General features: G+C 37.4%; 1 protein-coding gene across 1 annotated transcript in view; it reads right to left on the bottom strand.

The window, feature by feature from the left end:
• Nucleotides 1–14,076, bottom strand: part of ss (spineless) — a 151,439-nt gene extending 137,363 nt beyond the window's left edge. Inside the window, exon 1 of the mRNA XM_069505908.1 lies at nucleotides 13,870–14,076. The gene's annotated coding sequence lies outside the window, so the exon portion shown is untranslated. The remainder of the gene's footprint in view (nucleotides 1–13,869) is intronic.
• Between the last annotated feature and the right edge of the window lie 792 nt (nucleotides 14,077–14,868).

A 14,868-nucleotide genomic window follows, 5' to 3' on the forward strand; every position in this document is an offset into this window, starting at 1 on the left:
AACTAAGCCCTAAGTTTCCATTTAATACCATCTACACGCATGTAAAATTTTGCGTCATCATTCCTCATACGCTTGGCTAAGCTTTGGAGTAGGTTACCTACTCTTAAGCGATCTGTGTTTCCTACAAATTACAATCCGGGTATCATAAAACAAGATTGAACAGGTTTTTTTTTTAATTCAGATACTTAAAAGTTAGCCCTTGACTGCAATCTTACGATGATGCAGTCTAAGATGGAAGCAGCTAACCTGGAAGGGGTATGGCAGTTTTTATAAAACCCATACCTCTTTGGTTTCTACACGGCATCATATCGGAACGCTTAATCGCTTGGCGGCACGGCTTTTGCCACTAGGCTAGTACCTAACCAGTCATGGCTAAAACCTCCCGCCAGACCAGACCAGAGGAAATTTAAAAGTTATAAAATTCCAAATTTCCCTTACCGGGAATCGAGCCCATGACCTCCCATTGTGGAGACTACAGCGCTCACCACTGCGTCAGGGAGGTTGTCATAATTGTAGGGTTAACCGTTAACGCATCTTCTGAGTGAACGCGCTCCATCTTAGGATGTGGCCTATCACTTTCCATCAGGTGTGATTGTGGTCAACTAACCCACGTTGTGCTAAGTGTGTGCACCCACGAGCCGTTTCATTCAAGCGGCTATACACAATTACACCAATACATTTATGCAGCTATCATTAAAACATCAACTGCAAATTTTTAATTAACTTGATAGCACCTTCAATTATTTGTGAAAAAACACGTCAATGTTTCACACCAATGTTTTGCTACGTTTTTTTGCACCTTATGTTTTTTTTTATTCCAACCCAATTACGCTTCTGACAGATAATTAAAATTCCCATTATCTCTCTTAATCTAATTAAAAGTATTGCATGAATCGATATCTACAGAAGCATGTTTATAAAAAGTTTTACCGAAAATAGTATGATCGACATTCTGGGGAGGCGTTTTATGAATAGGAGAGAATGTCGATAAGAAAATTCATATATACCTACAAAAAATTACCTGATGCTCGCAACTTCGTCCGCGTGGATTTATGTTTTTGAAAATACCATGGTAACTCTTTGATTTTCTGGGATAAAAACAGCCTATGTCAATCTCCAGTAGGGCGATTTCGTATTAACTACACCCATGCAAATAATCATGTCGACCGTGATTGCAGGACAAACCAACTAACCGATAAACAAACAAACACAATTTTGCATTTATAATATGGGTAGGTAGTGATTTTATACTAGCGTTTACCCCCCCACTTTTTTTTTTGATCTAGTTGGATTTTTTAAAATCTTTTTCGTTCTACTTCGAACGGCTAGGACATGCAACGCCCTACCGACATCAGTTTTCCCCTCCACTTTTAATATAGGTAGGTATTCAAATGAATAGGCATCTTCTAGGCAAGCGCGCTCCATCTAAGGCTGATACCCGGCTGAGTTTGTTGTGGGCTCTTCTGACACCTGGGCGCGTTTGAAACCCTCGTAGCTGTAGTAAGTTTTTTTTTTTTTTAAAGACTATTAGCCATATTAAATGACTAATATTCCCCTTTCCTCTCCAATTAAGCGTCAGGCTTGTGCTAGGAGTAGGTACGACAATAGTGCAACGGGCGGGATTTGAACCGTCGACCTTTCGGTTTTCAGTCCACTCCTATACCGGTTGAGCTATTGAGGCTCAAATAAAAAGTTCGCATAAAAATTAGCACCACCATCATCATACAAATGCAACAACGGACTATCAAAAAGTGTAATTTATTACTTACTAGCTGACCCGCCCCGGCTTCGCTCGGGTGGAATTTAGAAAATCGAGGTGGGGGTTAAATTTCCGAAAATCCTGAAATACATATTTCTTCATTTGTTGCCGAAAACCCAAATACCAATTTTCATGGGAATAACTTGAAAAATTACGGACTTTCATACAAACTTTCATCCCCTATCCCCCTTAGTAGTAGAATTTCCAAAAATTGTGAAGTACGTACTTTTTATTTTTATCCGAAAGCTTAAGTACCAATTTTCATCGATATAACTTCAAAAATGACGGACTTTCATACAAACTTCCATCCCCCATTTAACCCACTTAGGGGTGGAATTTCAAAAAATTCTTTCTTAGTGGATACCTACTCTTTACAAATAACACACCCTCTAAATTTCATGTCTCTAGGTCCAGCGGTTTAGGCTGTGCGTTGATATTATGTCAATCAGTCAGTCAGTCAGGACTTTGAATTTTATATATATATAGATTTTGAATAAACCATTTTGATTTTTGACTTTGGAAAATCAAAGAGCTCCCACGGGATTTTCAAAAATCTAAATCCACGCGGGCATCATCTAGTAAAGTGCACCCCATTTTTAACTGACTTCAAAAAAAGGAGGAGGTTCTCAATTCGTCGGAATCTTTTTTTTGTATTGTAAATATCGTACGACGTATACGATATGGCATACGCGTCGGAATAAATTATGCGGTTTTGTGAGCACTGCTAAAGCTTTGAACCCATTCATCATGATCAACCCATCGCCGGCTCACTACAGAGCACGAGTCTCCTCTCAGAGAGAAGGGTGTTGGCCATAGTCTACCACGCTGGCCATGTGCGGATTGGGAGACTTCAAACACCTTTGAGAACTTTATGGAGTACTCTCAGGCATGCAGGTTTCCTCACGATGTTTTTGATATCTAATTAATTAAAACGCACATAACTCCGAAAAGTTAGCGGTGTGTGCCCGGGATCGAACCACCGACCTCCGATTAGAAGGCGGACGTCCTAACCACTAGGCTACCACAGCTTGAACCCATTAGTTACTACATAATATTATATCTACTCATGTGTGTGTGTTTGTACTGTACTCACAAAGTGTGTCTTGTTTGTTGGTTTGTCCTTCAATCACAACGCAACGGAGCAACTTATCGACATAATTTTTTGCATAAGACCTATAGGTAGCTAAAGTCCTGGAGTCCTTTTTATACCGGAAAATTTAAATATGTTTTTTTTAAATTATTTATTCAGACACAAGTTAGCCCTTGACTGCAATATCTCCTGGTGGTAAGTGATGATGCAGTCTAAGATGGAAGCGGGTTAACCTGGAAGGGGTATGGCAGTTTTTACTAAACCCATGCCCCTTGGGTTTCTACACGGCATCGTAGGTACCAGAACCACACGAGTAGATATTATAGAACAGAGGGGAAGCTTCACACTAGCTCACGCACACCACGTCGTGCCACGGACGCGCCGTGCGCCCAGTTTGGCGGCAAACGGAGCGTCCGTGACACGTCGTGGTGTGCGTGAGCTGCGCTAGAGTGAGTGAACCTACAGCCAGCCGCTAGTATGAAGCTTCCCCTCTGGTCTATATATCTACTCGTGTGCCAGAACGCTAAAGAAAGGGGAATATTAGTCATAATTAACAGGGCTAATATTCTTTTTTTAATTTAAATGTCTCCTTTTTTCTGGCAATTGTAGATACATAGTAATTAGTAGGTATACCTAGATATAGAATGTATAAACTGTTGAATCAAGCGACATGACGGCATCACTTTTGATGTTATTAGCACAATCATCATACCAGTCACGTGCGCACGCGCCGATGCAAAACCGTGCCTCGTTCAGACCAAGTAGGAAGCTTGTACGCGAACATCTTATCCCTTTTTTTGCTCGTTTATACCCTTTACGGTTATGGCTATTTAATTTTACATCATTGCTACTATATGCGTCCGTAGGAGAACCAGAGTATTATTATATTTTATAATTTTTACTAGGTATAGTGTTTTATAGTGTTAAGCTGTGATAGCCTAGTGGTTAGGACGTCCGCCTTCTGTTATGAGTTATGTGCGATTTTATTAATTAAATATCACTTGCTTTAACGGTGAAGGAAACCTGCATGCCTGAGAGTTCTCCATAATGTTCTCAAAGGTGTGTGAAGTCTACGAATCCGCACATGGCCAGCTTGGTAGACTAAGGCCAAACCCCTTCTCACTCTGAGAGGAGACCCGTGCTCTGTAGTGAGCCGGTGATGGGTTGATCATGATTATAGTGTTTTTACCTACACTTCAAAGATTCGAACCTACACGTTCGTCTTCTGGGTTCGCGCCCGCCTTGACCACAGTTCGCTTGCTGCCAACTTAACGAAATTTGTGATATGTATGTTCACTCAGCATAAATTGCGTCACTGGCAAATCATGATTTATATTCATTTTTAAAATAATGAATTATTATTAACGTCACGCTGTACGGAAAGCGATTAGTGACGTCACAGAGCGTAAACGACAAATATTTATAATTTTTTTAACATAAAAATATTTTCCCGCATAAATTACTCTATTTTATGTCAGAAAATCGAAAAAAAGTGTCGTTAGGGATTGTGACGTCATTATTCACCTTCCGGAAAGCGTGACGTTCATGTTAAAAACCGGCCAAGTGCGAGTCAGGCTCGCGCAATAAGGGTTCCGTACTACAGCGTATTTTTTCGACATATTGCACGATAATTCAAAAACTATGATGTATAAAAATAAATAAAAATCTGTTTCAGAATGTACAAGTGAAGACCTTTCATATGATACCCCACTTGATATAGTCACTCACTTCGAAAGTTGAAAATACTAATTATTAGTTCATGACCACAATTTAATTTTTTTGTGTGATCTAACCCTAAATTCACGGTTTTCAGATTTTTCCCCAAATGTCAGCTATAAGATCTACCTACCTGTAAAATTTCATGATTCTAGGTCAACGGGAAGTACCCTGTAGGTTTCTTGACAGACAGACAGACAGACAGACAGACAGACAGACAGACAACAAAGTGATCCTATAAGGGTTCCGTTTTTCCTTTTCAGGTACGGAACCCTAAAAAATATATTATTGCGATATAAGTCACGGTTAAACAGTTTGTAATATCATCAATGCCATAACGTATTATCAGTGTCTATTAAAGTGCGAATAAATGTACCGTGCCTCGTTTAGACCATCTACGGAGCTTGTACGCGTACTATGGTGTTTTTGTACCCCTTTGTACAACATGTACCATGGTAATTCTTATGACATGTTGTATGCAAATTTTATAACTTGATTAGTTTATAGGATACGTTGAAACGGAGCATATTAATGTATATTTTTTGTTTGTTTCTATACTTCCTATTAATTTATTATGGTAATATTGCGATAAATATGTGGTAATACTTGTAGGTTAATTATTCAATATGCGTTTACGCATGTCTTTAACAAAAACATAATGTATTTGTTAAAGACTACAGAACGAACAATGCAGGCATTAAAAGTAGGCGTTCTTACGTCATCAATTTCGACTTATTTAAAAAAAAAAAACGGCGAATTCGGGAGTCCTCGTTTCAACGTATTTTTTAAACTATAAAACCTAAATCTTTAACCGTAAATTTTTTAAAGAAAATGGTCACTTAAACTGACTCTAGTAAAATCTTTTTAAATGCATTTGTCAAATTGAAGCCATATAAATTATCAGATTTTGTAAATTTATAGACTAGCACTTGGCTGCAACCAAACCTGCTGGTTATGATGCAGCCGAAGGGCGTTCGTGCACTCATCCGTGATTTGACGGATCCATCAATATACGAATCGAATGAATACGTATTTGTATGACGGCCACTTCGAAGAATCACGGAAACGAACCAAATATGGATGAGTGCACAAAGAACCTAAGGTGGAACAAGACGCATATTTACTCTTGATTTGAAGATTAAAAGAGGAGGGAAAACTAAAACCAGAAGATGATTTTATGAATAACGTGCTATTACTTACTACTGGCTTAATCTAATTGAAATGTGTTTTTTTACGAATCACCTGAGGCTTAAAAATAAATTATTAATAAATCAATCCTCCTTAACCATTGAGCTATTATAGCCTCAATAGCTCAACGGTACAAAGGAGCTCAACGGAAAGCTTTACGAATAGTTGGAGGCGAAAGAGCTAATATTCTTTTTTTTAAAATCTGCATTCCACACATGCGAGTCGAGTCACTGACGTAGTATAAGAAATGTTCTACATGAAATAAATAAATTTAATTTTTTTCATAACGTCAATCAAGCAAGTGGCACGTTCAAACGAAGCACACCTCCACATCTGCCTCAAATTAACTTTGTTACGGCCTTAAAATCTTTAAGCGGTAATTTTTCGTTAAATTTATAAAGGGGTAGATTTTAATTACAAACATAATCGGTGGACAGAGTTCTCATTACTCGGTAACAGTGCACCTTGTAACGTCTTAGATCATAATTTAGCTTATTACTTTCTTTTTTATGGTTCCGTACCTCAAAAGGAAAAACGGAACCCTTATAGGATAACTTTGTTGTCTGTCTGTCTGTCTGTCGGTCTGTCAAGAAACATACAGGGTACTTCCCGTTGACCTAGTATCATATGAAATTGGGCAGGTAGGTAGGTCGTATAGCAGACATTCGGGAAAAATCTGAAAACCGTGAATTTGTGGTTACATCACACCAAAAAATTAAATTGTGGTCATGAACTAAAAATTAGTATTTTCAATTTTCGAAGTAAGATAACTAGGTACCTATAACCTATATCAAATGGGGTATCTTATGAAAGGTCTTCATAATGATATCTAGTGTGCATTCTAAAACAGATTTTTATTTATTTTTATGCACCATAGTTTTTGAATTATCGTGCAAAATGTGGAAAAAATACGACTGTAGTACGGGACCCTCGTTGCGCGAGCCTGACTCGCACTTGGCCGGTTTTTTGCAAGTTTAATAATGTATGCTTGGCTTGCAACAACTAGCAAGACGAGTGTGCTGCAAGGGAGTCATGGTGCTCCGGTACTTATTACTTGCTTTCGTCACTACACATAAGTAAACTAGATTATGCTCGCGACTTCGTCCGCACGGACTACACAAATTTTAAACCCCTATTTCACCCCCTTAGGGGTTGAATATTTAAAAATCTTCTCTTAGCGGATGCCTACGTAATAATAGCAATCTGCACGCCAAATTTTTGCACGATCCGTCCAGTAGTTTGAGCTGTGCGTTGATAGATTAGTCAGTCTGTTAGTCACATTTTCCTTTTATATATTTAGATTTACGACAGAATAAAACATCTAGGCTTACCTTTCACCATCAAAATACTGTATTTTTAATGAATGCATTATTCAAATGGATTGAAAAAAATATAAGTGTGAAAATAAGTTTAGGTACTCGGTATTTATTAAAAAGTTCGAGTCGGATTAGCGCACGAAGGGTTCCGTACCATCTTACAAGAAATGACACTTTTTTTTTAAATTTCATGGCGGCCACTTAGAATTTTTTTATTATTTTTTGTTATAGCGGTAATCTTACGGTGTACAAGATATCGCCCGCTGACAGACAGACAGACGGACGGACGGACAGCGGAGGATTAGTAATAGGGTCCCATTGGCACCCTTTGCATACGGAGCCCTAGAAATATAAATGCGAAAAATAAAAGCATCCAAGGCGTTTTTTTTTTTTCGAAAAGTGGCAAAATAAACACATGCAACAGAAGTGCATAAGTAGGTAGCAGAATTATTATAGAATGTAGAATTATTTGCGGAGTTATTGTACTTAGAGCGCGATAAGTCGTCACCTGCTGCAGATGCAAAAAGCCGTGCCATTTGAACTCTAAGCTTCCAGGGCCACGACTGCAATACATAAGCGATAGTAACAGTATTGCTGCTGGGCCACAGCCCACAGTCTTGTTGCATAAGCGATAAAATAATGTGATAGGTAAATGGTAATGTAGATGCTGATTGCTGACAACTCCTACCTGCTTCAGATGAAAAAGCCATGCCTTTTGGACTCTGTAGCAGCCAGGGCTACAGCTGTATTACATAAGCGATAGTTAGTTTCCGCTGGGCCACAGCCTTGTTGCTGCGATAAGACAGATGTAGTTATTGGTGGATTTATTGCAGAGGCCCATAAGTCGTCACCTATTTCAGATGAAACAAGCCGCACCTTTGAAGTCTAAGCATCCAGGGCTACGGCTGTATTACAGGAGCGATAGTAAATCTACGTATTTCATCTGGGCCACAACCTTGTTGCATAAGCGATACATGTAATAAAGTACAGAATACCGTGCCATTTGAACCTAGGCATCCAGGGCCACGGCTGTGTTGCGTAAGCAATAATAAATCTAAGTATTGCATCAGTGGACACAGTTCTTTGTGGATGATATAAATGATATTGACTATGACTTGATAAACTAATATTTAAAAAATTAAAGTCATGGCCCTGGTGTTAAACTCCATAGTGAAGAATGAAGATTTACTATTTAATTATTTTATTGCGATAAAATTATTTGCATTGATCTATTGCTGTATTATATTGTCACATTGAATTTGAATTATTGTTAAATTGAATTTTTAATACTCGCTAAATTTTATTCAAATTCTAATGGATGTAATTGTATTGTATTTTTAAAACAGAATAGGATTACATTATTTAAATTAATAATAGCGGACGTGTATCTACCTATATTTTTAATTTAAAAAGCTAGATATCTGCGACTTAATCTGCAATATCTACGTGCATTTAATATTTTTTAAAGGCCGTAGCCCGTAGGAGCTTTTTTTTTATAAATAAATTTAAAAAAAAAGTGACTGTCATAATATAAATACTAGAAATAAAAATAAACTTGTAATGCCCGCCTCTAGGCTCAGTAAAGTTAGCAATTCATTTGCTCGTAATTCCATACGTTTCTATAATAAGCTTCCAGAAGACATATTGGAGATGTCTCTCAACAAGTTCAAAGTGTTCATAAAACGTAAACTAATTGAAAAATCCTATTACAATGTAAAGGATTATTTAAATGATAAGCAAGCTTGGGAATGAGTTGCTTAACGACTTTGTGATAGTTCTAATAAGTTTCAATAATTTTGTAAAGTGGTGATAATAAAAAGAATACCCGGCTGAGTTTGTTGTGGGCTCTTCTCAGACCTGGGTGCGTTTGGAACCCTCGTAGCTTTAGTTTTAAGTTTGCGTTATAATTATCACCACTATATCTTACAAATCTAACACCATACCAGACCATCAATAAGCGTAAATTATTACCTATTTTGAATAAATCATTTGACTTTGACTTGACTTTGACTGTGAGCTCTTTTATTTTCCGAGATAAAAGGTAGCCTATGTCTGTCTCTGGGATGCAAGTGATTTCTGTACCCAATATTATCGACAGACATTTTCGCATTTATATTAGTGTGGGCCGCTCCAACCCGCTGGACCGATGACCTGAAGAAGGTGGTGGGGAGCGGGTGGATGAGGAAGGCTGAGGACCGTGTTTGGTGGCGTGCTCTTGGAAAGGCCTATGTCCAGCAGTGGACGCAAACAGGCTGATGGCTGGATGGATTAGTGTGGGTGAATGTATCTTTATCCTATATGTGTTCCTATATCATTCATCCGATTGCGTTAAAACTTTATACCTACATTTGTTGTCGATGCTTTCGGGAAGATTTCTGACATAGTACTGTGGTACTGCAATCGACGCACAAGTGGCGGGCGAGTCAGTTAGGTAGGTTTAGGTGTAGAAGGAGGCATTGAAATTTCCAACGCATAGGTACACACCGGGCATCAGCTAATGATCAGCAACTTTAAAATTCAAACAAGTATAATCAATTTGTAAATGTCATAATATTTTAAATATCAATCATCTATGTCACACAATGCGATACATTATAATTGGGGGTCAATTAAAGACATAAAAGGCCTATAACGTATAACTTTTTATTTTAGTGACATTAATGGTAACTTATAGACTAGACCTCAGGGAGTTATAACATACGAGTAGATATATTAGACCAGAGGGGAAGCTTCATACTAGCGGCTGGCTGTAGGTTCACTCACTCTAGCGCAGCTCACGCACACCACGACGTGTCACGGACGCTCCGTTTGCCGCCAAACTGGGAACACGGAGCGTCCGTGGCTCGTCGTGGTGTGCGTGAGCTAGTGTGAAGCTTCCCCTCTGGTATAATATGTACTCGTGTAGTTATAGGTACAAGTAATCAATTTATTAATGTGGTAATATTTATATCAATCATCGAATGTCACTTATGCGATATATAATTGGGGGTCAATTAAATGTGTAAAAGGCCTATAACGTATAACTATTAATTTTAGTGACATTAATGGTAACTTATAGACTAGACCTCAGGGAGTTATAGGTGGGTACTCACAAGTGATCAATTTATTCATGTGGTAATATTTATATCAATCATCGAATGTCACGCTATGCGATATATAATTGGGGGTCAATTAAATATATAAAAGGGCTATACCGTATAACTATTAATTCTAGTGACATAAATAGTAACTTAGTACCTCAGGACTTTAAGAAGTGAAGTGACGGAGATCAATCATCGAAAGTCACACTATGCGATATTTACATAATTGGGGGTCAATTAATAATATAAAAGGGCTATAACATATAGCTTTTAATTTTAGTGACACTAATGATAACTTATGGACTAGGTTCCGAAGAAAAACTGGTATGCGTGGCAAGGTAGGGTCTCTAGCCATGCTAATTGCTTAGCTTAGTGGTCATTATTTCTTAAACGGTAGTTTTCAGGGTTCCGTACCCGAAAGGTGCCAACGGGACCCTATTAAGTACTAAGTCTCCGCTATCTGTCTGTCAGTGGACTATATCTCGTGAACCGCAATTAGGTAAGGAGTTGAAATTTTCACAGATTGTATATTTCTATTGCCGCTATAATAACAAAATAATTCAAAATTCAAAATGGCCATCATGAGAAGTCAAAAAAATTTAAGTGTTCTTTCTCGTCCACCTACAACAGGTGAGAACCTGTCTAAGAGGTAACTTAGCTAACTTATTTTTTTAAATTATTGGGTATACCTTCTTTTTAGCTCTTTTATATCAATGACAGCGATAGCGACGGAGAAACCTAACGATGCAATGCGACGTAAATTTGCATCTCCACAATTTAAACAAGGCATGAAGATAGCTAATGTGACGTAGGCATCTGCTAAGAAAATATTTTGAAAATTCATTCGCAAAGTGGGTGAAAAAGGGGTTTGTAATTTGTGTAGTCCACGCGGACGAAGTCGCGGGAATAAGCTAGTATATAATAAACTAGCTTATGCTCGCGACTTTGTCCGCGTGGACTACACAAATTTCAAACCCCTATTTCACCCCCTTAGGGGTTGAATTTTCAAAAATCCTTTCTTAGCGGATTCCTACGTCATAATAGCTATATGCATGCTAAATTTCAGCCCGATCCGTCCAGTAGTTTGAGCTGTGCGTTGATAGATCAGTCAGTCAGTCAGTCAGTCACATTTTCCTTTTATTATATAATAAATAAATACAATGTAGATGTCAAAGTTAAAGGAAGGAAGATAGGCATATACCTAGGTATAGACAAATAGTTAAGGAAAAAAAATTGACTGTCCGTGGGGACTGTCGTGACAGACAGAACTTAAAAAGTTAAAAATATGAAATAACTATGGTGTTTTTCATTTGGATTTTCAAATTAATTAAATAATATTGTAGTGTTAAAAATTAATATTTTATAATTTGGTGTGTCGGTGACGCGACCTTGAAGTTTTTTTTTAATATTAGCCATGTTAATCGTGACTAGTATTCCCCTTCCCCCTCCAACCAAGCGTAAAGCTAGTGCTAGGAGTAGGTACGACAATAGTGCAACGGGTGGGGATTGAACCACTGACCTTTCGGAATTCAGTCCGCTCCTTAGCCGTTGAGCTATTGAGGCTCTACTCCCATCCCATCCTTAAATCGCCCAACGCGCCAATATAAGTTTTCATTTCAACAATCGTTCTCCCTACTCCATTAATTTATAAAATGTGATTAATATGAGAAATCGATGCCAAAATCCAAAACCGTTCAAGATACCAATTCGAATCCGTTAGCCGACTATTCGATTACCACTCGTCACAATTCACGGCACCAATCGATTTAACTGTATCGATATGACGCCCATTATTCACCCCATAAATTACTAATCGAATCGATATAATAGGCCACAACTAATTTTTGAACGCACCATTCGCTATGGTCTTTAGTTCAAAGATGTAAATTTTCTAGATATTCTTTTTTTAGATTAAGTACGCTCTATACTCTTTTTAGTGGATTCAAATTGAATTGTGTTAAAATAATTGAGATAAAAAGTTTAATTGGTTATACCTAGATAGCAGTAGATATTCAAAATAAAATGAAACCTTGTTATAAAATACTGTGTAAAGAGTATAAATTAATAATATTCACTAAAGATTCAAGTTATATTTATATAAATTTTAAGACTTTTTCAATCGCCAAAATCATGTTCAACTGGAGAATAAATTTAACGGGGTGATAGTTTTTGTACTGGAAAGCTGTCAAAATGACGAACGTTTATTGGCTAATAAAGTTATCGTCAATTAACAGGTCCTTGGTAATTTAAATACAAGTATACCAACAGCCAAACGTGTCAAATATGCAACTATAGGCTAAACGTAATAATATTATTTTGAAAAATCAAGCGTGATTATATTTTGTGAAATCTTTAAGTTAATGTTAAATTAATTAGAATTAATGACATAATAACATAGACACGAACATTACTTAATATGTTCATATCTATTACATTGGCTTAAATAATTCGTGCTTGGTGATGAGTAATACAGAAGATAAAAACCATAAGAGTAGAAGAGATAGTGCTCTATAAATGTTCACCAAGTATCCTAGTTTTAGGTGTAGGTATAATTAATTGATTAGAACGTAATGACAACGACAATAACACATCCAGTAACTCTATGTCATCGTACAAGAATCAATGACCAAGTTAAAATCTAACATTGCACATAACTATTCTGGACATTATTTCAAAACAGATAAGTGGCAAATTCGAGTGAAATATCAGTTTTTGGCAATCACAATGAAATCGATTGCGTAAAATTTTTGATGTTTTCATATTTTATCATTGTCATGAATCGATTTGTTTTGATTTTCGATTTTTATTACGATGATCACCTATTGCTGGCTATTATTTTCCGCTTAGAATTAATAAAAGTGTAAAAAAGATTTCACACACAATTAAATTTCAAGGTAGCTTTGATAGGTGGTATGATTCAGAAGGTTTATTCTTCCAAATTTTCAATCGCAGACTAATGGTTAACTGAAGATTACATTTTGACGAAATGCTCTATATTTAGATACCTAATATTCTAGATATTTTACAAAAGTTTACTTATTATTTTACAATTTCTCATTTTTCCACCATCTGGTGTCTTCAGTGCATTCTTAGCTACTTCGGACAATCTCATACTCGTATCGCGGAGAAAAAGTATAGGAAAGTTATAGTTGTTAAAGGTATAAGGTCACGAGGCAGATCTTCTACTAGGTGATCTCAGCAAGTCAAAGACTCTAATGCTCTAAATAACGCTGTCCATAATATGGTCTAATCTAAGTCACAGGGTGGCCTACCAACGTCAATGGTCTAAGTATACCAATAGGACTCGGTGCAGAAAGATTGAATCTAGTCGCTGTGACGATGACATGATCCACAGGCATGACGAACCTGAAGGATGATTCGCTAACTCAGTGTCTAACAATGAATGATAGCCACCGAGCTCATTTGACACTGGTTGGTTCTACATTGCTGCTTCACTGAGTGATATCAAAATAATTTTTCGCAGAAAACCTAATTAATGGATTGAAAATAAATGTCAAATGAACTCGGTGGACGGTGGATATCATTCAGTGTTAGACACTGAGTTGGCGAATCAGTAGGCTGGAGAGATGGGTATTTACTAGAGCAGAAAGACCAATAACAAAAACTAATCACTCAAATTTAAGTCGGATGGATCCTGAGATGCTACCGATGGGAAATCCCTCGGGCTAGGGCCTAAATAAAACATTATAAAAAACTCACCTTTTCCCATTCCTCCGTCTTCTCTTGGTAGCGTAGACAGTGCCCAATTGGCTCGCCTGCGGCTGCGGCGGCCGAAGCAGGCTCGTGTCCACGCAGCTATCAAGTGCGTAGCCACTCTGCCCGCCCCAGCCGCACAGTTGCAACTTCGACTCAGTGGCTATCTTGCCGGCTGGTGCCTCCTCCTCCCCGAGCCCCGACAAGGGAGGCAACTGGTACACGTTCGGAGACACTTTGAGGCACTACTGTTCTCCAGTCAACGAAATGTTACATTAGTATCGCTACTTATATAGAAATAGTTTGGCAACAACGCTTTTGTTGCATTTGTATCGCAGCCGCAACTAGGAGATATTGAACAGTTGTCTTGTTCTTAGAATTTCCTTTTTCTTCACGCCAAACCCTGATGAAGGAGGCAGTTCGAAGACACTTTGATGCACTAAGTTTCAGATTACCAAAATGTTACTTCTATATTGCTATTTACATAGGTTAACAACAGCTGTATTTGTACCTCATCTGAAACTACATAAATGAAATTCCTTGATGCAATGGGTACCTACTGTTACTAGTTGTGAAAATGAGTTATCAACAGTGCTGTTGCATTTGTATTTGACTTATATGCGAATTGTTTAAAAACAGCACGTTTGTTGGTTGTTGCATTTGTAACGCTGCATGAGCACACATCATGACCACTAAAACAGGGAAAAGTAGGATTTTATGCACTACTGTTTCAATAATTTAATAATTTAAAATTCTCAATATTTAACACTTTTGTTGCATTGATATCTCTAAATGAAATAAATAAAATTAATCAGAGCATTGCTAATTTCTTATTCATACACTTTATAACTACAAGAACAAAATGGAAATTAGTTTTTAACTTAATAAATAAAGGTTCAAAATTACTACAATTTTATTGCTAATCTGACATGATTTTTAACCGACTTCCAAAAAGGAGGTGGTTCTCAATTCGGCCCGTCTTTTTTGTCATAATTTTCTTATTAT

Source organism: Maniola hyperantus, chromosome 21 (assembly GCF_902806685.2).
Source record: "Maniola hyperantus chromosome 21, iAphHyp1.2, whole genome shotgun sequence".
NCBI lineage: Eukaryota > Metazoa > Arthropoda > Insecta > Lepidoptera > Nymphalidae > Maniola > Maniola hyperantus.